Source organism: Macaca thibetana, chromosome 9, assembly GCF_024542745.1.
Source record: "Macaca thibetana thibetana isolate TM-01 chromosome 9, ASM2454274v1, whole genome shotgun sequence".
NCBI lineage: Eukaryota > Metazoa > Chordata > Mammalia > Primates > Cercopithecidae > Macaca > Macaca thibetana.
Window position 1 is genome coordinate 51,590,975 of NC_065586.1, and position 27,364 is coordinate 51,618,338.

The 27,364-nt window shown below is 38.1% G+C and overlaps 1 protein-coding gene across 6 annotated transcripts in view; it reads right to left on the minus strand.

Annotated features, from left to right (window-relative positions):
* Positions 1-27,364, minus strand: part of NRG3 (neuregulin 3) — a 1,119,166-nt gene that overhangs the window by 784,095 nt on the left and 307,707 nt on the right. The gene's annotated exons all lie outside the window — the stretch shown is intronic.

Consider the following 27,364-nt stretch of genomic DNA (forward strand, 5'->3'; position numbering starts at 1 on the left):
CTCAGAATCTAGCAAGTTCCCATGTGGTCCTGATGTTGTAGGTCAGGAGAACAAATATTGGAACATCTGAGCTAAGATGTGTGTAACAGTGATGGCACCCAGGTAGCTGGAATGCAGACTCCACACTAACTACCAGCTTATAGCTTGCCAGAGGCACGTCCACATTACACACATGACAAAGATGGCCACCCCTACAGGCACCCTCAACAAAACCTTGTCACATGGAGTAAAAGCTGCTGTTTCCTAGTTTTATATTTATTCTATTCTAGACCTTCCTAGGAAATGAACAGTTTCAGGAAATACAATTTAATAAAGAATAACTTTTAATTGAAAACATGCCATGCTAATTAACTTCTTTCTTTGAGTTGTGAAACAATTATCTTAATTCCAAGTGAGCAGCAGAATTCGTTTTGTCTAGATTTGCTCAGTATGAGTGAACTACAGAAACAAAATGAGAACTTCTTAAGCCAAATGGCATACTGAATAAGATCCGACAACCTGATATCTGAGATCTGGTCTTCACATTAATTTGCTAATTCAAAAAAAGCATGTAACTCACTATACTTGCCATCATTACACTAAAAAGTAATATGATTCCAAAAACACAATAATACTGGTAAAAACATTTAGAAATATACAGTTTAGAAAGATTCACAGAGATTATTATTTTCAGTTTAACAAAAAACATTAGAGTCTGTAGCTATGATATTGAAGAAAATTTAAAATTTATAAAAATACATGAACACATATTAGAAAATAATCACTTAGCATAAGAGTATATATATATACACACACACATATGCAGACACACACACACATATGCAGACACACACACACACCCTTGGGTGTATATATATAGATACATACACACACACACACACACCCCCAGACATATACATACCTATGTATATATATAGAGAGAGAGACACACAAATATATATATTCGCTATATATGTATGTATTTGCTAATTTCTACTATCTTATCTATAAACTATTGAGATTTCAGAGTATGCTCCAGGGTAGATATCAAATTACAAGGTCATTAATTTTCCACACTTTCTAAATGTTCCTTTTCCTTGGTTCTAAAAACTATAATCTGGTCTTGTGTAGAAAACATAAAAAAATAGGACAGGTGCAGTGGCTCACGCCTGTAATCCCAGCATTTTGGGAGGCCTAGGCAGGTGGATCACCTGAGGTCAGAAGTTCAAGACCAGTCTGGCCAACATGGTGAAACCCTGTCTCTGCTAAAAATACCACAAATTAGTCAGTCGTGGCAGCGTGCACCTGTAATCCTCGCTACTTGGGAGGCTGAGGCAGGAGAATCGCTTTAACCTGGGAGGCAGAGGTTGCAGTGAGCCGAGACCACGCCATTGCACTCTAGCCTGGGCAACAAGAGAGAAACTCTATCTCAAAAAAAAAAAAAAAAAGGAAAACATAAAAAATATAAAAAACCACAAATTTTTCCTGACAAATCACACACAAAATCAGAAAGTGTATCGTAAGGAATTGACACATTTTCCATAGATGATTAAACATTATTTTAATTACCTATGAAGGGCTGAATATAATTATCAAATTGCATAAAAGTACAAAGTCATGATGTCAAAAAGTGAAGCCTGTAGAATCAGAAATACCAAATTTGTAAAATGTAAAACAGAGTTTCAAAGTTTCATGTATAGGTCAATAGTGTTGTCAACTGAAGTCTGCCTGTGCGATACAAGTTGGGATGTATAATACTGAAAAGCAAATGCCTGCTTCACCCATCAATTACATAATTTATTCAGAACACCTTGGCTTGTCATAGTATTGTCTTGAAAAATAGTAACAGAAGATGATTCTGCAGAAAATTGTCTTAAAATTGATGTGCACATACACACATATACCCACCACTCATATTAATCAGACTTGTAGCATTGATCATTTCTGATGAAAAGTAAATAGATTTCAAATTGGAGATGATCAAGGAGTAGCTAAAGGAGAGACCTCTAGCATATAAACTTTCATTGGATGCTGGGAAAGAAAGCAAAAAGTAGACTGAAACTAGAATAGCATCTGAATATTTTAAATAATTTAAAATCAAAATATTACTTTAAAAAACCATATTGTTCCACTTGCTATCACTGAAGAAATTCTCTAGTCAAATTTGATTTACAACCATTTTTGCTCATCTGACCTATTATTAAATGCATTTGTTCCAGAAATACAGCAAATAATTTCTCATAATTCTTTACATGTCTTATTATAAGAGGTTAAAGCTTTTTGCTGAATTTAATTTAACTGAAATTGAAAAACTTAATTTCTACTCATTGTAATGATGAGTGTCAGAAATGTACAGGTTCTTAATTAACTTCCTGCTAATAAAGGATTTCTTTAGATATGAGTACTTAACTGGTATTTGCCATCATGTTGGGGGAATGGGGAATGATCAAGACTACACAAACTTTAGTAAGATGGATGAGATCAGTGATGCCACAGCTGGAAAAAAAACCAGAAAGGCTACATTTCTACTTTCCTGTTCTCATTTCTTCAGACTAGCATCTGAAGAAACTTGTGAAGAAGTCATTGTGAAATAAAAGTCTTTGTCAAAAATAAAAATAAAAACAAAGCTACAAAGGATGTGATGGGGCCGGTCATAGTGGTTCACAACAGTAATCCCAGTGCCTTGGGAGGCCGAGCTGGGAGGATCACTTGTGGCCAGGAGTTCCAGAACAGCCTGGGCAACATATCAAGACCCCCCCATCTCTGTGCAAAAAAAATTTTTTTTAATTATCCAGGTGTGATGGCATGTGCCTGTAGTCCTAGCTACTTGGGAGACTAAAATGAGGAGGCTCACTTGGGCCCAGGTGTTTGAGACTACAATGAGTTACGATCGCACCGCTGCATTCCGGCCTAAACGACAGTGAGACCTTGTCTCCACAGAGGGGGGAGAGAAAGATGTGATGATGTGATGGGGTAAGATCAATTACCTGCCTTCTTCACCATATCAGACGGTCTCACTACTGTAGGAGAGAGTGGAACACCTGCTGGGACAAAGGTCAGTTCAGGACAGGATAGAGAAGCAGTGTTATTGGCTGGTGACCTAAAGGTGGCCATAGTTACTCTTTCTTCTTGACCATAAACCCTCAGCTTTCAGGGAAGGCTTGGTCCCTTCTCCAACCCTAAGATATGAAACTCAATTAAGATAAAGAAATCCTATTAGCATCATTGCTTTTGTCCTGGCAGTATGTCCTGGGCTGCGACATACTACCAGCCACTGAGCCTAAGGGGAAGGGAGTTTCAGTGAATACCTGGCCTCTTTTCTTTTAAAAAAACACTTTGTCAGAGCAGAATGTTCCCTTTCCAATGCCTCCAGACACTGCCATCTTCATAGCTGCTTGGAACTGTAGAAGCATCTGAGAAATTCAGGAGATCTAGCCAAAGAGAACGAGTCCAGTGCCTCCACGTGGCTCAGTGGAAGATAGACAGAACCAGGGTTCTTACCAATGGTTTTGAGCAGTCGAATAAGCCAACTCTGGCACTACTTAACTCCAGATCCCTATTACATAAAATGATAACAAAACAGAAAAATTTGCTTTGAAAACATATTTTGTTGTGTCTTCTGTTTCTAGAAATAGCATATGTGACATAGCAAGGTAATGTATTATTTTTAATTAATTAATGTTTTTGCTCATTCATTCATTAAACTCATGTGCCGTGCCTATAGTTTCTAAACTGCTGGCATACATAATAAATATAAACACATTGATAATACCTTATATTTTATAGTGTATTATAGATTAGCAGGTGCTTTCAGTAGAATATAGGTTGAGGTTCCATATCATTTATATAACATGCTTCAGAGTACAAATGTTTCAGATTTTAGATTTTCTTTTGAATTTTGGAATACCTGCACATACATAATATCTAGAGGATGAGACTCAAGTCTAAACACAGAATTCACTTTTGTTTCATATCCACCTTATACACAAAATCTAGAAGAAAATTTTATGTAATATTTTTTGTGGATGAAACAAAGTTTTGACTGTGTTTTGACTATGGCCCACCATACGAGGTCAGACATGGGATTTTCAACTTGTGATATCATGCCAGTGCTCAAAAGGTTTATAATTTTGAAGCATTTCAGATTTGGAATTTCAGACTACAGATGTTCAACCTGTATTTTATTCTTTTCTACCCCTCAAATAAGCCCATATTAGAAACTGAGGTTGAGGGTGCTTGTGCCTTGCATGAGGCCACGGTTTTGGATAGTAAGTCCTTTGACTACAAGTAAGGCTCTCATCACCACTCTACCTGGGTCCTCCCTTATGAGCTGCATGTTTGTGTTCTAGCTTCACTAAGCTCAGAAGCTGGTGTGACTTGATCACAAATCCCAAAACTTTCTTGGTCCTGGGAACCAACAGTAGGGCCTGGGCAATAAAGCCCATAGAAATCTATCAGTCTGTGCTAATTGCATCTCAATTTAAAAAGCTGCAATTGTGCAATCCTTTGGAATGCAAGGAGAAAATATTAGAACTTGCAATATATTTATTTTTTAAATATTTTCCTGTAAATGGTATGTTTCATAATGTACATCAGATGTTACATCTGCCATGCATATATAATTTATAGAGACTGAAATGTATACTAAATAGATAAATGACACATATATTGATGTTTCAAATATTATCACATAAAAAGTTGTCTGATCAAAATATTTAAGACCACTGATCTGTTTTTAGTTTTAGTAGACTAGATAGTGACATGCCTACATGCCCACTTTGCCTTTATTAATTTAGAGACATCAGTATTGGGCAATGACCATCTGTTGTACTCAGTGATGTACAAGATCCCACTACCTATCTGGATAATTCAGTCCAAGTGACAACTTTTTTGGAACTTTCATTTTCTTATCACTGGGTTGCAAAAATCACATAAACAGTTAACAGTGAAAGCACTTTGTCAATTGTAAAACACTGTAGAAGTGTTAAGTTCAAAACAGTGGCTGAAATTAAAGTGCTTGGAATCATGATGAGAGAAACTGACTTTTATTGAGTGCTACTATTTGCTTTCCAAATACTATCTCATTAAAATTCCACAAAATGTTCAAGACATGATGTAACTAGAGCAGGAAGAGGACACAATTTATGTGCATGTGTTTATGTACAATGAGCTGCTTCTTTGCTCCTCAGAACAAGTCTCAAGAGCATTTATTAGTTTGAAACATGTGAAATTGCTGTTTTTATAGGTCAGTCAAATATCAGCTATTTCCCATGGTTCAAATTCACAGTAAAATGATCATTTTACACATGAGGAAATGAAAGCCAAGCAAACTGAAAGGAGTTGTCCAAGGTCAAAGAACTAGTAAATGTAGGGAGGTCCCAGCACTAAAACCCATGCCTCCTGTTTCCACCACCCCCTACTCTGTACTGACAGCACAGCACTCCATCAAACCTCAGCAATCTTTGTCATCCAAGGGATAGGCCTTTCAGAGGGTGTATTTAGGTCTCTAGTGAGGAGACACAGTACACTGCATTTCAAGTATAGGGGTGTGTCATGGTCCCTCTAAAATACGCCCTGTGTACCAGCCTGCTGCCCTGTCTCCAACATCTATATTAAGTGAAGCAAATTACATACTATGCCCTCTCAGGTGGAAGGCTATACACATTCAACTGAGTTTTACTTTGGATTACTCATAGCTCTCTAGATTTTTGTTAACTATAATTTCCATGTAGTCCTGAAGACTGGGATTTCTTCAGCCCCATACAGTAGCGCAAACCACTACAGGAAAATCCTCGTCTTTGCCAGAAAGTGATTTTTGAAAATGCAGCTCTGCTCTGGGAGACTGGCGTGGCTATCTGTGAGTGCGTCCTGTGCACGCTTATTCAGCCTCTGGAGGGATTGCATTCTTTGCCAAGGATGCCTTTCTACTCCCCAGAGCTCTATCTGGCTTTTCTCTTGAAAGCAAAACAAACAAAATGAGAGAAGAGGAGGAAGACAACACCTCAAACATCTTCACTCTAAGCTTCCTGTATTTTCCTGCCCAGAAGTTTCTTTAACTCTTTAAAGAACTCTTGAAAGAAAAAGAAATCTAGGACCGAAATTCTAAATGTTATATCGGAGTGGAAATCAGTTTAAAGCTTGGTTAAGGCTTAAGAGGCAGTCAGTGACTTTTCCTTAGAAATGCTCATAAATCCTTCCAATCATGAAAGAAAAGAATTAAATGAGCCTTCGATAAGATGCCTAAGGTTGCATTTTAGAAGTTTCTTATTTTAATATTATCTTCCAAAGAAAGTTAAAAGACAAGGAAGACCATCTGGATTTTAGGAATCCAATAAATGTTAACATTTATCAAGTTCCATATTTATGGTAGCTCTGTTAATTAGCTCAAAAGGTCATTTCTGGCACCCATATGATTCTGTATGTACAAAATGATGATGGATCTCTTACACTATATAAAGATATGCAGCTTTTTTTTTTTTTTTTTTTTTACCAAGTTCCAATGAAATGCAAATGCTTATTTCCTTACTGGAACTCTCTGCATTAATATCACGGAGTTATTTTTGAAAATAATTATTTAATATCTACCTATTATTGCTCAAAATAAGTATGCATAAATATGCTCAATTTTAAGTAAGGTTTAAAATATCTACTCACATGTTTTGACAATACATTTTGCAACCTTAAACAGTTTGTCAATTTGATATGGTGTTGATTTAGGGTGTTTTCTCCCTTCCATTTAACTTCCTCTTTGATTTTTGGTCTCACTGCCTAGCTTTTGGCACAGTGAGAAAGCAATTTTCTCCAGAGTCAAAATTAGTACTGCATCATGAATTATTCAGCCCAACACAGTGCTTCTTGCAGCTCCAAAGTTTGAAGTCTTCCCTTTCGCACATCCCCGTCTCCATTCAACCTCCTGCCCTCCACTTCTCACTGCTCCCAATATGGTGGTCCAGCAGGCTGGCACCTTGGCACCAGACTGCATTTGCTTTATATTTAAATTTCAAGTCACATAGTCGCCTTCTAGCTGGAGAGCTTCACAGTGCAATCACATGAGGCAGGCTGTTTCCACATAAAACAACTTCAAATAATATCTGTGAGATGGGAGCCAGACTTTAATAACTTTACCTTAAAATAGACTCATTGAGGAGAGCCTGGCCAAGCCTCAAATGTCTACATAAAGGTAATATTAACTCTGTATCTTTAAAGTCTTTATACTTGGCAATTTTAATGTTTTCTTATAAATGTATTTACGCAAAGCCTCTCATTTTGATATGTTATAGCAAAATTTCAACTTTCTCCCTGTCACTTCTCATTTCACGTATTTTCTCACAAAAATATTCTTGATAAACACATAATATACATGCTGATACTACCCTTCCTTGAATTAACACAAATTTTAATTGAAAGGATTATGTATCTATTATCTTGGCTATTTAAAATAGATATCCTTTTTTTTGCATCAATTACATTACTTAGAAAATTTCCCAAAAGCCACATGCTTCACATGACCTAAGACTGACACTGCATGGAACAGACAGCTGAAGCTGCAGCTTACTCAGACTTGTGATACACTGCAAAACTGAAAGGTTTTAAGATAAAATTAAAATGAAAGATCAATAGGTATAAAACTGAACAAAGGAAATCTGAGAACATTTTCCAAATAAAGAAAAATACATTCCTGGCCAGGCGCGGTGGTCCTGTAATCCCAGCACTTTCGGATCACAAGGTCAAGAGATCGAGACCATCCTGGCTAATACAGTGAAATCCCATCCCTACTAAAAATACAAAAACTAGCTGGGTGTGGCAGCGGGCGCCTGTAGTCCCAGCTACTTGGGAGGCTGAGGCAGGAGAATGGCGTGAACCTGGGAGGCGGAGCTTGCAGTGAGCCGAGATTGTGCCACTGCACTCCAGCCTGGGCTACAAAGCAAGACTCCATCTCAAAAAAAAAAAAAAATTCCTAAGCATCCTATTTGAATTGCCCTAAAATCCTGCTTCTGAGATAATATTTACATTATGAAAGCCCCCAAGAAAACAAAATACTTATCCATCATTTTATTGCTCTAATAGCCAGACCTTATCTTGTGCTGTTAGAGTTATCAAAATGTAATGGTCATATTTTGGGTCAAAAAAAGTCTGATTGCCCAGCTACAGGAAATAGGGATGGTTATTCAATAAACATAATCTTTAAAGTATATAATTCTACTTATACATAGATTATCATTGACAGTTGTTAACTCTACAGTTTACTATTTACTACTCAAACAAATTTAATTGGACAAGATATGTCTCTATAAATTAGAAAATACAGTATTTCTTTTGAGAGAGATAGTATAATATGTATGTACATTTTAGCATATAAATTATTGAAAATACGTTCAAAGGAATCTTAATTTTGGTAAATAGATGGCATTAGATTCATTTATGTTGGCCAGTAGCATACTATATGCAACATTTTACTGCTGCTACTGAAATGATTAACTTTAGCTGTGTGCCAAGCAAGATTCAGAGTTCATATTCTGAAAATTTCTGATGCTACAATGTTCAACTTGTATTTTAACAGATTCCTTGAAGATGTTAGCTTTGTGATTCTTGATTTATGCTTGCAAGTGTGATTTTACGGTTTGAGTAATCAATGTTTCTCTTTCCACCCATTCTTTTTTCCCCGATCTTCTCTCAATCTCTCCTCTCAATGTCATGTAGTTGTAAGAAGAGAGATTCTGGTGCAATCCCCTGGGGTTAGCTGATGAACATGGACCATATGTTCCTGACTTTCTTCAGAGATTACTGTGTGCATTATACTGACAAACCAACTACCCAAAACAATTCTGGATAACTTTATATTACACAAACAGCTTGCTAATGAGCCATAGTAGCAGTTGCCATATTTTAGTAATATTTATTAAATTGTTATGAGGCATGAAACTGTATTGGTTTAGCTCTGTGATAAACTAGTTAAAAGCTAGAAGGTTTTATTTTTGAAAATAATCATTTGTAATTGACATTCCTGTAGTTTTTTTTTTTTTTTTTTTTTTCCCTCATATGTGTTTTAAACACTTTTTCCTCCTATTGCTAATATTTACTCTGGGAAGACCGAAGAACAGAGCTCCTCAAACATTGTCTTTGTTCATGCTCTTTTATATGATGCTCTTTGTATGCTTCTTTGCTTGGTCATCTACAGGATAAAGAGCAAGGTGGTAAAACAAATGATTACGGATATGGCATATTCCCCATGTGCTCCAGCCTCTGCTGAGGGGTAAAAATGAGAGAATAATAGTCAAGTGGCTCCAGGATTATTATTATAATCTTGCTGGTCATTCAAGTAGCTTTCCAAAATACCTAATATAAAATATTCTATTACAGTAAAAATGAAATCAGGTGCAACTCTTTAGCTATTATTCCCAAAGGCATTTAAAAGGCTTCCAATTTTGTGTAATTGTTACATAATCTAAAACTGAGTCCAGAAAGGCTTTGCATATTAGTTATGCTAATCAGTTATGCTGCCTCTCCTCAAACACACTTGTTTAAATCATTTCATATAATTTCTATCAATGAGACTTAAGTAAGTTAAATAACTTCCCTATGTTTCAATGTTCTCTTTTAAATTGGGATAATAATTGTTTCTACCTGACAATTTAGGTCAAACGAGATACTGTAAATAGAGTTTTCCAAGTAATAAATGGTCAGATGCTGTATGTCAATTAATATTAACTATTCTTAAAAGTGGTAAGTTATTTACATGGTAATATGGTTTGGTTGTGTGCCAACCCAAAATCTCATCTTAAATTGTAATCCCCATAATCTCCATAATCCCCACGTGTCAAGGGAGACACCAGGTGGAACTAATTGAATCATGGGGCAGTTTCCCCCATGATGTTCTTGTGTAGTGAGTTCTCACGAGATCTAATGGTTTTATAAGGGGCTCTTCCCCCTTCACTCATTCACTCTTCTCTTTCCTGCCACCATATGAAGAAGGTCTATGCCTGCTTCCCCTTCCGCCATGACCGTATGTTTCCTGAGCTTTCCCAGCCATGTGGAACTGTGAGTCAATTAAACCTCTTTCCTTTATAAATTACCCAGGCTTGGATATTTCTTCATAGCAGTGTAAGAACGGACCAATACACATGGCTTTACTATTTTTACAAAATGTAACAGGAGCTGATATTTACTGAGAACTTACTATGTGCTAGGCACCATCATAAACACTTTACATGTGTACACTAATTTGAACCTCAAAAAAACTCTATGAGTAGATAGGTTATTCATCCCAAGTTATGCATAAGGAGTTATATCATGGACAGGTAAAGTAACTTGCCCACATTCATCCATTAACAAATGACCTGTGCGCTTCACTACTGAACTCTAAGTGCAAATAAATATATATTTTCCCTTTGGATTTTGGGATTTATTTTTCTATCGACAAAAATAGGTAACACTAAAAAAGTGCCGAAAATAATATTTCACTCTCTCGGCTACTCTGTCATTCAACTAGGACAATTGCATTGATTGTCTAATACTATTGCACTATAATCAAGCAAGAAACAAAGACATCTAGATTGGAACAAACCTTAAAGGTCACTTAGCCCAGCAACTCATCTGGAAAGCCTATTGTTTCTCCAACATGTTCTCATTTCCTTTTGTCAAAAGCAATTAGGAAAGCAGAAATGTGGAGCAAGGGACTCAGCACCCAAGAACAGAAAGCATGAGGCACAGTGGCCAACTAGGCAAGGGCCTGAGCTTCTCCTTCCCTTAATTAATTTGTCTGTACCATAGAAGTAAGACTATCAACCTCATAAGTTTGGTGTGAGGCTTAAATTGGACTAAGTATGGGAACACAACTTGCAAATGTGCTATGTAATTAATTTTTTAAAATGTGTTATTTCTTCCATTTGGGGGATAAAAGTGAGAAGGAATATCCTCATAAAGAAGAAACATAGAATCCTTTACAAAATAGAGAAAACTAGTTTAATATGTAGCTTAGTGTAAAGGTCCCTGAGATAGCCACAAGATACAGGTACACATTCAAAGAATCCCGACATGGGAAAGCAAGCAAATATTTCAGCCAGCCCAAAGGGAAAACCAAATGGAAATTAGAAGATGGTTTTCAAAGGTGGTTCAATCTGTTCACACACATAACACTGGCACTGGGGGGAGATGAGAAGACACAAGGGAAATCTATCTCAAGAGATAACACTACTATTCCTGCAACATGCTCACTTCCAGGCATGCTGCTTGAGGATCAGCAGGGCCTGTCTGCCACTGTTCACCTCTAGCCATCCCTCCTGCCTGCTATTGCCCAAGTCTGCAGCTTATTAGTAATTGCTGCAGAGGGGCAGCAGGGGATAATGAAAAGAACTGGCTATTAAACCAATGAGAACAGTCATTTGTATAGTAAATTGTCAGACTCTGGTGGGGAAGAGACCAAAGGTATTATCTAAAGGAGGTCATGGAGATTTCAATTATCTGTTCTAAACCTGTTCTTAGATCCTGAGACAAAGGAGTGAGCAATAAGAGAGAAACAAAATATTTGAAGATGCAAATTAAGCAGGAGAGATTAAGGTGGTAGAGGTGAAAAGAGTGAATAGCAACATATTTGCAGGCCACTTTCTTCAGCCTACAGAGGTGTCAAAGCAAAGTGGTCTTAGGTAGAAGGAAGAAAAGTAGAGCATCATTGAGTAAGGCCTATATGGTGGATGGCACTTTAAGGTGTTTGGAGAAGATTTGGAATAGACCATTGCAATTGAACTAGAGAATCAATAAGAAGCCAAGTATTGTTAAACAATGACTGGGAACTGACTGTGATTAAAGAACAGACATGAAATGTGTTCTTAACAAAGAAAAAGCAGAAAACCTATTTCTGGAGTTGAAGGAGAAGATGTGAAGAAGATTAAGAAAGGATTCAGGCAGGTAGCAAGTAGACTGTTCAAAGAATTGAAGTTGGAAAAGAAGTAAGGATGAAGATGAAAGAAATGCATGCCTTCTTTGCACTGAAACTCCCTCCTCTTTGTGGTGGCTATACAGCCTTCAATGACATCCGGTCCTTCAGTCCACTATTGGTGAAGACTGTGAGCATTAATATCCAGAGCTCTTTTCCACGTGTCCTCTCACCTCTCCCTAAATTGGGCACTTTTGTCCATGTGTTCTTTTTTGAACCTCCTTCCTGGACTGTCTTTGATGACATTGTCCTGATTCATATACATCTTACTGAGCCTGATTCATATACCTCTTACTGAGTTCTCTTCTTGCTTCTATGTTTGTGGACATAAACTGGAGTCTGTCTGGCTATCTTTTCTCCATGAAACATCTCTCCAACAGTTCTGTTTGACTTGTACAGCTTCACCTAGCAAATCAGACTAGGCTTCTGTTAGTTACAATGAAAGAAACAGATGGAGCCCAGAACAACCACATAACTGAAATCTGTAGTACTGGTCTATGTGAATATCAAAATAGAGGTAGAGAAGGAACCAAGATGGCATCTGTAGTGGGAACGAAGTATGTTTAAGAAACAGAAAGATGTGGTCAAAACTGATGATGGGGTTGTATTGGTATAACATTCAAGTGCCACCTAAAGTTCTCCTATGTATTTAATTTAATCAACCTTCCTTCTGAGTTAATGTCCACATTTCCATTTGCTTATTGCATATCCCCATGTACGACACAGACAATACTGAATGCTCACCAAATCCCATTATTTCCCAACTTGTCTGAGTCGGTGAGAAAACCCCACTTCAGTTATGTTGGAGCCATGTGACATATGGGCAGCAATGTCTTCCATGTACAGGACTAAGCACAAAACCTTGTGCAAATGTCCTCACTCTGTCTCCACTTCTACCGCAACCTTAGAGAGCATGTGTTTAAGATGATAGCATCACAAGATAGAAAGAGCTTCAATAGCCACTTCACTGCTTTGAGAATACATGTCAAAGTTCAAGTAGACAATATATGGCACACCCAAGTTGAGAAATTGAGAGCAGATTTACAGGACATCTCTTATATAGCTGAGGAAAAACTTTTACACCTAGCAATGAAGAATGATGTAGTACCCCCAGGGCTACTAATTGTGGAGAGATATTACTACTCCCAGGCCTGAGAAAACAAACGAAGAAGCTAGATTCCAGAACCCAGAGAGAGTTGTACAGCAAATGCCACTTGACTGGAGAATTTCCTTTTAATAGGAACATGCTGCCAGTAGAGGAAACATTGAAGAAATAAACACTGCAGCTTAATCCCCTCTCCTGCTCTTCAGTCATATACCGTGGTTGTCCTTCACTGACGGAACCCAATCAGAAGTTAGAAGGCAAAGGAGTCCACTGATGAGAGCTAATCAGGGCAGCCTCTGGGAACATGCCTAGGTGAAGAATGGGAGAGAGTCAATGGAGAACTAACAAATCCTCATTAGACTGTGATAAGTTCAAGAAAGAAACCTTTGTTGTAGTAAGTGGTATTTTAGGGTTATTTACTACACACTAACAATAGTTGCCTTGATTAATATATATCCTGCCAGCCCCTCAGATTCTATAAAGCTCCTGTTAATATGTGCATTATGCAGTGAGGTGGATTCCAAAATACAAGACACCACGGTACTCAGAATTAAATTGTACAGTCAACTTTAATGAATCAAAGCAGAGATATAAAATGATACCTTAAAGAGTTAGAAAACTGCCCACTCTCAAAAGAATTCACTGTACTCTTGATGCATTTTATTTACATTCATTAACATATTAAATCCGATGGTCAGTTAAATAAAGAACCAAAAAATGTCATAGTGAAAAGTCAGGTTGTCATGCAAACCTGACTTAACGCAGCAGATTGCATTAGAGAATGCTAAATATTCTGTTTTTAAATACAGAATTTCTGTTGACAGATGGGATGTTCCTGGCTGTTGTTAAATATTTGACCCATCCAACTTTCATTGTTCTGATTCCTCGTTCATCAAAGAACATCCTGATTTTGATTCATATGATGTAGTTTCCCATGAAGATATGCTTAAAGTAAGAATGGAGGCTAAACATATTCATATTTGGCCATTAATTTTTATTATAATTTACTAATTTTGCATTCTAATTTTATAGATGTATTATGACCTTTTTAAATGTGAAGTCACCCCTGAAAAAATGATATGCTTTTAATTTCCAGACAAAGTCATATTTCTAAGCCTAGATTTCATGCTGAATTCACCAGAAAAAGCAATGTTACTGAGAGAAGCCTCTTAAAAGACAGTGAACTGACCTTCCATAGTGACTACATTCTGTAATTCCTATGTGAAAGAGTACAGGCTACTTTTATTTTTAAATATTCACTATATGCAAACCCAACCCGAGCTGAATTTCTCAAGCTCAAGTACTAGGAGGCATGTTTGATGCTTTCTTCTGCCTTATCCGTTACTTCTAGTCTACTGTCCATTTCTGCGGAAATGGAATACTCATTTCCAATGAGTATTTATTAGAACCCAACTCAAGCTCTTCCTTTTCGTCACCACTGATTTAATCTGAAATTTTGCTATCTTTGCTTGAAGGTTTGCAACAGTCTCCTGGCTGATCGCTGTGTCTTCACTCTTTTCTATAATCCATCCTACACATGACTCACAGATGGTCTTTCTAAAGCACAGCTGCAATGATTATCTTCTCTGCTCAAAATAATCAAATTATTCCCAGTTACTCCAACTTCTTCATCCTGACATTCATGTCCTCCCTAATGTGCCTCCAGTTAATCTAACACATACTCCTATGTGTATATCACACATCAATCAAAGTGAACAGCTTGTTGTCCACAAATGTGCTTTTTGCTAAGGGACTTTTAAGAACTGGCTTTTATATAGTCTAATAGCATTCCGTAGCTTTTTTGACACACATTTTTCTTCCAGTCAGATCTATCCACGTCCATTCTTTTATAAGACAATGCCCACTTTGGTCATTGTCTTATAAAAGACTTTGGTAAAAAACTAACAAACAACAACAACAACACACACACACACATACACACACAACCACAAGAGGGGTCTACAGCTCCTCATATAGAGACCCTGACATTTAAGCCACTGATTTTATTCAACCAGTAAGATATGTGGATTCAATCAGGGCATTCTGACCACAGGAACAGCTTTGGTCTGTGTAGAAATACATAGGCAATAGGATATCCAAGTAATATTGAGAGTGTGATTTGTAAAATAGGAAATAATGTGAGTTTACTCAGTAGCACTTATTCATTGACTGAAGGAGGTAAAAAGGTATATACAGAATTGTTCTCTCAAAAGTGGCAACAACTCTTATGCAAGCTTTGAACTTTTGGATTTTTTTGCCTTCAGTTTCCCAAATACTTGAGGGGAAAACCAAGGAAGACCCACAGGCTCCTTCGTTTACCCCTCAATCCACAAGAGGATGGCCTGGAATGACTATGTACTAAAATTCCATTTGTTACAACTTGATCTCCAATGCATGTATTAAAAGCTACCTCTTCCTCAAAGCCTCGACACCTCAGCAGAGACCTCCAGATCCCTGTGTCATGTGAGTCAGGTGGCTTAGTGAACACGGTACTGGCTTTGGGAGGAGACAGAATTGAATTTGAGTCTTATCTCTAAATCTATACCTGTGTGAACTTGGGCAAATGTCACAACCCATCTAAACTTCTGTTTCCTGTTTAAAATGAAAACAATAATAAGTACCTGGCAGATACTCAGTAGGTCTTCAATAAATACCTGTTTCTTCATCTTCCTTTCCTTTCATTACTACTATTTTGATGAGTGTATATCAATTATCTTCACCTCTAAACTTTATGTACCTGTGGAGCATAAACTATGTCTCTCTCTTCTCTAAATCTTCAACAGAACTGAATATAATTTCTTACATACTAGACACAAAATGAATGATGAAATGAATTAATGACAAATTTATGTGAAGTAAAATATACTTTGCATTTATTTAAAAAAAAGATAATAAAATATTACAGAAAAATTCACTGAAAGGTGTTACATGGTTTCCCTTTCTTAATAGTTATCTTTGGAGGGTATCTTGACTGGTTAATTTTACAATGTCTCCTGCTGATATTACTGCTTTTGTGCAAAGATATCCCCTTTACCAGTTTCCTGCTAAAAAAAGACAACTTTTTCAGTCCTAATTGAAGATATGCTTCTCAATACCACTATTAAAAGCCTCTCACCAAAATGGTCACTATTGTTCAAGAAATTAGTTGGTCTCCTTTAGTATATTTCACTAAGATTTTTCCTTTTAACATCAAGACTGAGAAGACGAAGAGTTGACTAAAGCACCGTAAGGGAGACTTGACAGTTTGAGAAGGAAATGATTTCAGATAACTCACTATGTAACCCCTTATAAGACATCAAAGCATTCTCAAGCAGTACTAGAACACCAAAGAACTGTTGGCTAAAGTGCTGTCAAAATCCTGTTTGTGAAACTCCTTCCCTCTGGCCATGGAGTCCAGGCCTTTCTGGAGGCCCCTCTGGCTCCAGTGGTTCCAACTGCAATCAGGCCCAGATATTGCCTGCCTGAAACCACAGCTGTCCTTTTTTTTTTTTTTCCCTGAGACAGAGTCTCACTCTCACCAGACTGGAGTGCAGTGGTGTAATCTCGGCTCACTGCAACCTCCACCTCCTGGGTTCAAGTGATTTCTCCTGCCTCAGCCTCCCCAGTAGCTGGAAGAACAGGCACCTGTCACCACACCTGGCTAATTTTTTGTATTTTTAGTAGAGATGGGGTTTCACCATGTTGGCCAGGCTGGTCTTGAACTCCTGACCCCACGATCCACCCACTTTGGCCTCCCAAAGTGCTGGGATTACAGGCATGAGTCAATGTGCCTGGCCCAGCTGTCTCTTTATGTTTAATTTAAACTGAACTTGGAGTAGTTGAGTATGAAGTTGGTGTGCCTTTTTCTTCTTCAGTGGCAATAGGACATGACATCGTAAGCCCTTTCTCCAAAACTTTCAACTCCTATCTCTAAGTGTTAGTTCACCTGAAAAGGAGTCCTCAGCTTTATTTCAGAGGATAAAGAAAGAGAAAGGCCTTCGGAGACTAACAGGCCTGATTCTTTTCTGAACTCATTGCTATACTAGCTGCTTGACTTTGGGCATGCGACTTACTTTCTCTTTTCCTCTTGCATCATAGATTTGTTGTAAAGATAGAGTTAGAACCCATCATTGATTTATCTGCTAAATAATATTAGACATTGATGCCACCCATCTCCTCTTATATCCCTATCCCCTCATTCCTTGTGAGAAATATGCAGGCTGAGTAATTCCATCACATGGTCCTCATCCTCATCCTCTTTCTGCCTTTCTTTCATTTGTTAATTACAAAAATATGCATGAAAACATACAGTCAATGCTTCAGTTCAACAAATATGTGCGTCTCTTCTCCATGGCAGGTATTGAGTAGGCACTATTTATTAGGAGTTCATATCAGTCTGTCAGGAAATATCCAGTCTGGTACAGGAGTCAGTAGGTATTACTGTACCGCTGCTGCTGCTACTACTACTGCTACCAACCACCACCTCAACAACACCACCAATTGCACTAATAATTGAAGATTAATTTATTTGTAAAATGCTACGAATGCACATTGTCATTTATGCAATATTTTGTTCTGTTCACTGTTGTATTTCCAATACCTAGAATAGCGTCTGATATTAAGGAGGTGCCCAATAAAAACTTGTTGGAAAAGAGTGACTTTAACCCTTATGACAACCCTATGTGTAATAACGTACATTTTTCAGATAAGGATATTGAGACTGAAGGAATAAACCAATCTACACAATGATGTCATAAGTGCTGTGATAGGAATATAGTCCTTTCTTTATTCTACTTCCTGCCAACACTCACTCTCTCACACACACACACACACACACACACACACACACACACTCAATAACTGAGAGAGCGGGCATCGGATGTTAAACTGTTTTAAAGAAAAAAGAAACGTAATCTGGAAACTAGATTGTTACAGAAAAACTTTTAATATTGTAGGCACCAAGTGTAGATTGCTCCCTTCACCCTTATCTAAGTCTGGTTTTATATGCAGTGGTCCAAATATTGATGACAGGTGCTAACCTGCCAAGTAACAAATAGCTATCTTTATTGTTTCACCATACAGAAGTTAATGCAAGTGCAAATGAATGAGAAAATCAACGTTTTACATAAACTGCCTAAAACTATTCTATTTAAGAAAATTGACTTTAAGGGCCGCAAATATACATTTGCATAAATAAATTGGTATATTAACAGATCAACTTATATATTCACATAAATTTTCATATGGAGTGTTTCCCAACCTATCTGGTATTTAAACCATGAACTATATTAAATATATCAGCTCCCAGAACATGTCTCAACTAAGCAAAGCTGCACCAACATATCAGAATTACAGTCCAAGGAGAGAAGGTTCCAGGATGCCCTACAAATTTGCTTCATATTTTTGGTTTAGGTTTGAGAAACTTGGAATTATACATCATAATAGGCAATAAAAATGAACAAATTGATTAATGAATTAAATAATTAGTATATACTCTTAGTTATTGCTGCTTGAGTTATTTTCTTTTCTTTTTTTTTTTTTTTTTTTTTTTCAGGTGGAGTATCACTCTGTTGCCCAGGCTGGAGTGCAGGGGCCACAAGATCTCAGTTCACTGCAACCTCCGCCTCCCGGGTTCCAAAAATTCTCCTGCCTCTGCCTCCTGTGTAGCTGGGATTACAGGTGCATTCAACCATGTCCAGAAATTTTTTTTTTTTTTTTTTTAACATGGAGTCTGCTCTGTTGCCCAGGCTGGAGTGCAGTGGTGTGATCTCAGCTCACTGCAACCTCCACCTCCTGGGTTCAAGCTATTCTCCTGCTTCAGCCTCCTGAGTAGCTGGGATTACAGATGCACGCCACCACATCTGGCTAATTTTTTGTATTTTTAGTAGAGACGGGGTTTCACCATGTTGGTCAGGCTGGTCTCGAACTCCTGACCTCGTGATCTGCCCACCTTGGCTTCCCAAAGTGCTGAGATTACAGGTGTGAGCCACCACACCTGGCCCCTTGAGTTATTTTCAGATTCATAGCCTTGCACTAAACTGATGTTTTATGAATTTGAAGAGGGGTGAATGAATGAGTGAGCGAATAAATGAATGAAACAACACTTTTTTAAACCTCAGATAGAAATACAGACTTTCTCCCAATTAACCCAGGTTGAAAAGTGTGATTGTATAAGAGGTTGAAGGTTTTTTAATCACCTTTGCTTATTTTAATGAACTGGAAATATATCCCACTCAAATAGTCAGCACCAGGTACTGCTATTACCTATCTGTAAAGAATTTGTCTTCCTTCCTACAGATAAGACAGCCAGGCAATATAAATGTGATTCTCTTGTTCTAAACCATCTTTTATTTTGTTCTACCTCCCCAAGGGCTGTTGCAAGAATAAAACAAAAACAAAAACAAAACTGTCCTTTATTTGATCTGCCACCCAAGGAAATAGTGTTTATGTATGTTTTTCTTCCATATTGCAGCTGAAAAATCATAAAAGAAACCAGACAGGCTGTGCCTATCTTCAAGTTATATTTTCAGTGTTTCCTTCCCCATATTTTTTAATGAAAATAAAATAATAGCTATTTATTAGAAGCAGCGGCTTTTAATGGAACAACCACGAAAGGTTCTATTTTTCATAAGGTAACATCAACTATTGTGTACAAAATTTTCATTGATTTTCAAAATCTTGTTGCTTTATAAATTTGTGATTAAATGTTCTCTTTTTTGATAAGACTATGTCACTATAATATTCTATATATTAATATGTCAAGAGCCATTTAAACAAAGCAGCTTTATTAATGAAGAATTCAGTTACTGCTTCTATTTGGTTTACAACAATTAGATACTTGGGGAATAAAAAATTAGAGGCAAATTTTTCTAAACAAGAAATCATGAATAGCTCAAGGACTCAAGTTTTTGTTTCTCAGATTTATCAGGAATCAATTAAGTTCTAAATAGCCTCACTTCTTCTAGTATTATCTTAAGATAAATATCACATGATCCTTCATATGCTCTTTTAACATGCGGTGTTGTTTATCTAGGATAAGATACACAAATACAGGCATAACATTACCTTTAGGGAAACAAAGACAGTTTATCTTCCAAAGCATGGATTTATAGGGAAATTATCAATGAAAATATAACTGAACCTATGCCAGATCACACAGCATAATACAAACACATTGCACTCTGTTCTGTGTGCCATTCTTTCTCATCACTCTGCACATATTACCACATTTTCTATACTTTCCATATTTGTGGAATGATTTTTAGTTTTGTGTGGGAGAGTTGTGTGCCTAACACCTAATCCATACAGAAAGCACCCTGGAACTCAGAAAACTAAGTTTAACCCCTGGGCATATCAAGTTCCTTGATAACACATATCTCTTTGAAAAAAATAAGACTTATATTGTTCAAAAGAGCAGATTTCCTTTAAACAAAACATTCATTCACTTGCTATATGCCTGGTGCTACGGGAAATTCTGAAGTCAGACGAATCAATGAAGTTTCTGCCTCGCAAAACTTCCTATGAGAGCCAGTTGGTTGCTCTCATCTTGATTGCTGTCACAGAGAATGACCATGACTTTTAGATTCATGATCTGCTTTCAAGATGGACAGGATTTTCTTCAACGCTTAAGATGTACACTGCGTTTATGGACTTCCATGAACCTCTGGATTCTAATTCTCCTCACTAGACAACTCAGAGTGTGTCGGGAACTCTGAGCAACAGAACTGGGTTGGAGGTGGCTTTAATTTTCCCAGGAATCAATCTAAATATGAAAGAGTGATTCCTAAGTGCCTTTCTACCGAGGACTACAGGGATTGTCTTAACATCTAAGCATATATCCTGGACACAGTGGCTGGAGAAAGAGCTCACCAATTATATGGGCATTCCTGCACCTGCTATTCACCCTCTTCCTTATCACCCACTCACTGTAGCTCATGTCGAGACCTTGTACGGTGAGAGCTGGAATTGTAGATATTGTTTTATTGACCAAAAATGAGAAATACGTATGGTGAAATTTTATTAATAATTATTTGCACGCACAGTACAAATAATAAAAGTGCATTTGCTTTTATTATTACCTGTTAGCATAGATGACTAAATCTTTTTATCCATATTTTAGTGATGAGCAAATGGAGTCTTCAGAAAGATAAATTGGGTTGTGCAATGCCACAGGCGTTGAAAGTGAGACCTGAATTCAGCTCTTGCATCTCTCAGGCCAGTATACTTTCTAGTGCTTCAGAAGGGTATTAGAATCTTTGCAGAGATCTTACGAGGAAATTTATAAATGTTTACAAAACCATTCATAGCACATTATCTTACTTACATCTCCTCCTAATGTAGAAATGTGTTACTACCCCAAATGTCAAGCTGAGGAAACTGAAGTTCTGAGGGGTTCTGTTTAAAAACTGACATCTATTTAGTATCCCCTTACTGAAAGGGCACTGTTCTGAGGCACAGCATTTTGCTTATGAATCCCACCATGTTTTCATCTCGTCACCCATTTATACACTATGACTGTGCACAGGTTTTAGACGGACTTTCAGATTCAGGCACAGAGGTACATCAAACTGGATATTAGTTTACTATTGCTGCTGCAACAAAAGTTCACAAAATTTATGGCTTAAAACAGCGCACACACACACACACACACATACACACAAAACAGTCCTGCAGGTCAGACATCTGAAACTAGTCTCATTGGACTAAAATCAAAATATCAGCAGAGCTGTGCTCCTTTTGGAGACTGTAGGGGATGTATCTATTTTCTTGCCTTTTCTTGCCTACGTTCCTTCATCTGTGGCCACCTTCTGTCTTCAGAGCCAGAAATGATCAATCGAGTCCTTTTCATGCTGTGTCCCTCTGACGCTGACTTTCTTGCCTCTCTCGTTTACTTATAAAAGCCCTTGTAATTACATTAATTTTACCCAGGTAGTGCAGGATAATCTCCCTATTTCAATGTCAACTGATTAGCAACCTTAATTCCATCCACAAACTTTTTCCCTCTTGCCATCTCAAATAACGTATTCACATGTTCTGGGGGTTGGGGCATGGGTATCTGTGGTGCAGGTGATATTATCCTCCCACCATATTCAGACAAGTAACTGAAAACCTTTTCCATAGCATAAGACAGTTTTATGGAGACATGGCGGGGGGAGCTTGTTCGATTGAATTTTCCTATCAGACACCACAACAAAGTTCATCCCTGGGCTGTGGAGATGGTGCTGATAGTACTTGAGTCCCACCATAAATGACAAACTGAGTAGGATTTCTGACCCATATGCTGAGAGTTTTGTTTATGATTTTTATTATTTGTATGTTTATTTCATGATACACATCAAAATGCTCTTTGACCAAAGTAAAGTACAAAGCTAGACTCAGCTGCACGTGTCCATGGAGACATGAACAAGGATTTTTTCTGAGACTGCAAACACTGTTCTCTTCTGGCAGCCTTGGGGCTCAGAATATCATTTTGCCTGAGCTCTTGAGTGGCTACCACCACGGACACTTCCTGTTCCACCACGCGGATAAAGCCAACACTCATGCCAACACATCCAAAAAAGTAGAGGCCACTATGTTTTCGCTCCACCTACGTCTAGGAAGGAATCTAACACAAATTGACAAGGGGTTTGGGGGCGGGCCTTGGGAAGGCTTTCAGGAAGAGGAACACTTCAACTGAGTCTTGCAAGATAATTAGAAAACAGCCAAGGAAAGGGAGAGAGGAAGTTTTCAAAGCAGAACAGGGCTTTGAAAAGGCACTGATGCCTGAGAGGGTTCTGTGGAAGAAGAGATCAACCCGTGCGTCTCCCTTGGTCTTTCTTGATACAATGTCTTTCGCAAGGGGCCTTTTAGAGGAAATGCCCATATACCTGTCTAAGTCAAATACTGGCATAATAATATCTATTATTCAACAGCAAAGTCAGATGCCACCTGCACTGTCAAACTATGGTAGGCAGATTACTCCCACCAGTGCCCTCTCACAGCAGTTGTTACTGTCTGCTCAGACCGCTGTCTGACTCATGTAATGAGCTGTGTACAATGTGTCTCTCTCCTCTAGATCACGAACTACGGGGAGGCAGCAACAATCCTCCTACTATCACATACTGACCTTCCTGAATCCATGCCTACACTCTCGCCTTCTCTCCCATCACCGAGGAAGATGAGCCTCTGTTCCTGTCTGAGGCAGCCTCTTCGCTTATACTCTGGATTCCACGTCTCATCTACTCAAGGACTTTGTTCTCAACACACTCCACCTCCCACCTTGCAGCATCCACTTCTCACTTTTCGCACTTACTTGCATACAAAAATATCCAGCAGCCTCTCTTTGACCCACATGCCCCTCCACCTACAACTGGGCTTCTTGTTCTTTCTCACAGCACTCCAAAAATCATCTGTGCATGCTGTCTTCATTTCCTCACCTCACTTTTTTTTCCAACCCACACATATCATATATGTAGCCTAGAAACTCCACTAAAGCTGTTCTGACAAGGTCAGTGGCAGCCTCCACATTAACAAATGGAAAGACCACAGCTTTGCTTTCATCTTACTCTCTCAGTAAAATTTCACATCCTTAAGGTTTCCTTTCTTGGTACAGGTTCTCTTGGATGGAGTGGTTCCTATTTTTCCTTCAACCTCACTGGTGGCTATTACTCAATTTTCTTTGCTGATTCTTCCTCGCTGTGGGGCCTCTAAATGTTGCAAAAACTCACAACTCAATCCTGAGATCTATTCTGTCTTCTGTTCCTGATGTTTATCTCACTCTGGTCCAGGGTTATTCAGTATCAATGCCAATAAGCCTCAACATTTATATCTACAGTAATGACTACTCCCCTTAGGGTATTTATCCATCAGTCTACCTTGATGTCTAATGGCATTTCAAATGGAACAAGCTTTGTTTTCTTACTAATAAGACTGTTGTTTTTTTAAGACTTCCAGTAACTTCCAAGCCAAAAGCCTAGCACCATTCAGAATTTCCTTCTTGATCTCACCGTTCACAACAATTCTGTCAGCCAGCAAGGGCAATCCACTTCCAAATGTTCTTCTAATCCCTCCACTTTTTTCATCTCCACCAGAACTATCCTAGGTCTAGCAACCAGAAACTCCTACCCAGACACTGGTAGTTTTCTCTGTATCTGCTTTCTTTCATTTCTTGTTCCTCTACAATCAGTTTTTATACAACAGTCAGAATAGACTTTTCATAAAATGGAAATCAAGGCCTGGCACGGTGGCTCACTTCTGTAATCCCAGCACTTTGGAAGGTCGAGGCAGGGGGATCACTTGAGTTCAGGAATTCGAGACCAGCTTGGCCAACATGGTGAAACCCTGTCCATACTAAAAATACAAAAATTAGCCGGACATGGTGGTGTGCACCTGTAATCCCAGCTATTCAGGAGGCTGAGGCAGGAGAATCGCTTGAACCTGGGAGACAAAGGTTGCAGTGAGCCAAGATCATGCCACTACACTCCAGCCTGGGTAACAAAGTAAGACTGTCTAAAAAATAAAAGAAAATGGAAATCAAGTTATGTCACTGTCATGCACCAAACTCTCCATTGGTTTCCCATTGCGCTTACAATAAATATCAAATTCTTTATTATAATGTGGAAACCCTCTAAATCTAAGCCCTTCTCTCTCTACCTCTTCCAGCATACCTCACAAACTCTCTCTCTCTCTCTCTCTCTCTCTCTCACTTCCCTCCTTCTTCTGCGCCCCCCTTGAACAACCTGCCTCATTTTATCATCTCAGGCTGAATATCATGTCTTGGAAAGTTGTTCTCCCTGATCATCCAATGAAAAGATATTATGATGTCATAATAACTTTTTCTTCTTAGGATGTTTTAATCACCTTCTAATCACCTTAAATTTCCTACCACATGATTGGCTCCTTATGTAGTCTCTGCATTTTTTCCCCTAGATTTTAAGCTTCATGCCTCTCTTGCTTACTACGTATCTCCTGCAGGTAAATAATCAGTGCTCAATAAATACTTACTAAATCAATCAATTAATACATTCATCTAGATAGACAAATCATAGGGACAATGGGGTACAGGAAGTCAAGAGCAGGGATGGCAAAGTCATGTGTCTCAGGAACTGCAGGGAATTTTTTTACCTGGAGTTTACACGAAATGTGTCCACAGGTCAGCTCAATTTGGGGCTGTTAGGTGGGTGTTAGACAATAGGTGGATGTCTTTAGATAATTCCAGCAAAGAATAAGTCACAGCAGCCCCCTTTCAATATCTGTACCCTATGCCCACTCCCACAAATTACTCAGCTTCAGCTCTGAGTGTAGTGCTGTAATTATACCTGTTACTAATTAAAGGACAAAATAAATGTGAAGTGCCACTGAAATACTGCACAGGAGTAAAGCAGCAATTATATTTATTGTATAATTTCCATTTGGCAATTACATTGATTGTACAATTGAACATACTGCATAATGGTGATAATTGCAATTGTTAACGTTTTCTGCTGGGAAGAATCCAAATAGGTAAACAGGTTGCATTGAGTTACTGACAATCAGAAGGGGGAGTCTGGTGTTTCCCCTTAATTGTTACACACATTGATCAGAGATATTTCCTTAGGAAATACTGAGGTTTGAAAAACAGACCTTTCATGTTTTAAGAAGGAAAATCAATTTGAACCATTCGGAATTTTGCATTGATGGAAGCAGATAAATGCAAAGGAAAATCAGAAAGAGAGAATGAAAGGAAAGCATTCATGTATTAGAATTGAATTGGCAAGAAACCTCAACCGTGGGGCCAGAGGTAGCTAGGAAACAAACCCCAGGGCATAAGAAAATGGGCATTGGCTGAGGCCTGAGCACAAATCAATCCTTCTTAGTGGGTCACATTTGCATAAAAGAACTCCGAATGGCCACAACAAGCGACAAGAACAGTGTTTGGTAAGAAAGCATGCATGCTAAGCCATAAACCCTTGGAGTTCTCCCTGTGCCCACTTACACAGAAGGAATACATGATAGTTTTACAACATGGAGCTACCTTTGTAAGTTACATCTTGGTGGTATACACACCTGGAGATTGCATTTTGCTCTACATTATTAATGGCTCCTGTAAACTTGTTAAGAAAATAAGAAGACTGGAAGTCATCTAGTTTGTACCTTTTATCATCATGTGAATTTGGAATGGGGATCGGTGCGGCTGTCAATGCAGAAATAAATGATGAACTCTGAAAGCCATGGCTGAACAGTGGGAAAGGAGATGAAGGAGAGACTAGGGTTGCATTTATACATAATTGACCAAGGATCCTTAGACTTACCGTGAAAGTACTGCTGTTCATTTGAGAGTCATAGGCTTGCTTGAACTGCATGAGCTGACATTACATCATTTTATCCTTTAAAAATCCTGTGACCTAGATCAAACTGAACTTTGCCCTATTTTATAGATGAAAAAAATTAAGGTTTCAGCAGATGCTGTGCATTGTTACTCAAGTCCATTCAATCCTAAAGTAAATTTTGCTATACTGTCCAACCTACAGAGAAAAAAATCCTTCTCCACCTTGGAGACAAATCCTGATTAATCTAACCACTCTAACGAGCTCATTCTGCTTTAACCAAACAAAGCCATCTCACTATTCTTGGCAGTGACTGGGAGTGACCTGTGACCCAGTTCTGAATAGTGCCATGTCAGGGAGATCCTGAGGTGGGGAGCTGTAGGAAGGAGATTCTCAGTCTTACAAAGGATACAACAGAAAAGACATGTTTACTCCTCTCTCTACTAGGGTTATGTCTGTGGGTAATGCTTGGGCCAACATGTGTGCATGAGGGGAAACAGGAGAAGAAAACAGGTACGGAGGAATGCAGGAAACACAGTTGGGAAGAAACCTTAGATCTTAGATACTGTCCTTGAGTCACTGAATTAACCAGCCCTGGAGCTACTCTGCCTTGGCTGTGCTCTTGCTGAAGGCATTCTCAAGAGTTTCTTCCCTAGTTGGCAGTTGAAAGCTTCCTCATTGGCCCAGAGACACGGAGGACTAATCCAATTTCTTTGAGGTCACAGAGCTAGTGGGAAAGCTTGTCTGTGAACAGTGAAACCACTATCTCCCAATTTTTCATTTCTTCAGCTTTCGGATTAAATGAGTAAATGCTGTTCAGATACAAGTAGAAGGAAAAATCACGTTTTTACAGTCATTTCTATAGCAATGTGGCAACTTTGAGAGATTGAGAAAATAGAATTGCTATCAACTTTTGTATGTGGAAAAACACCACACATTTTATAAAATAATTAGGAGAAAGTGCTTAAATCATCTATTTCGATTAAAAACAAAAGCCATAAACTTATTTGTTAAAATAAATTAATGTTTATTATGAGACTGTCCTGAATTTGTTTTTTTTTTTTTCCTGCTTAGAAAGTAATAAAT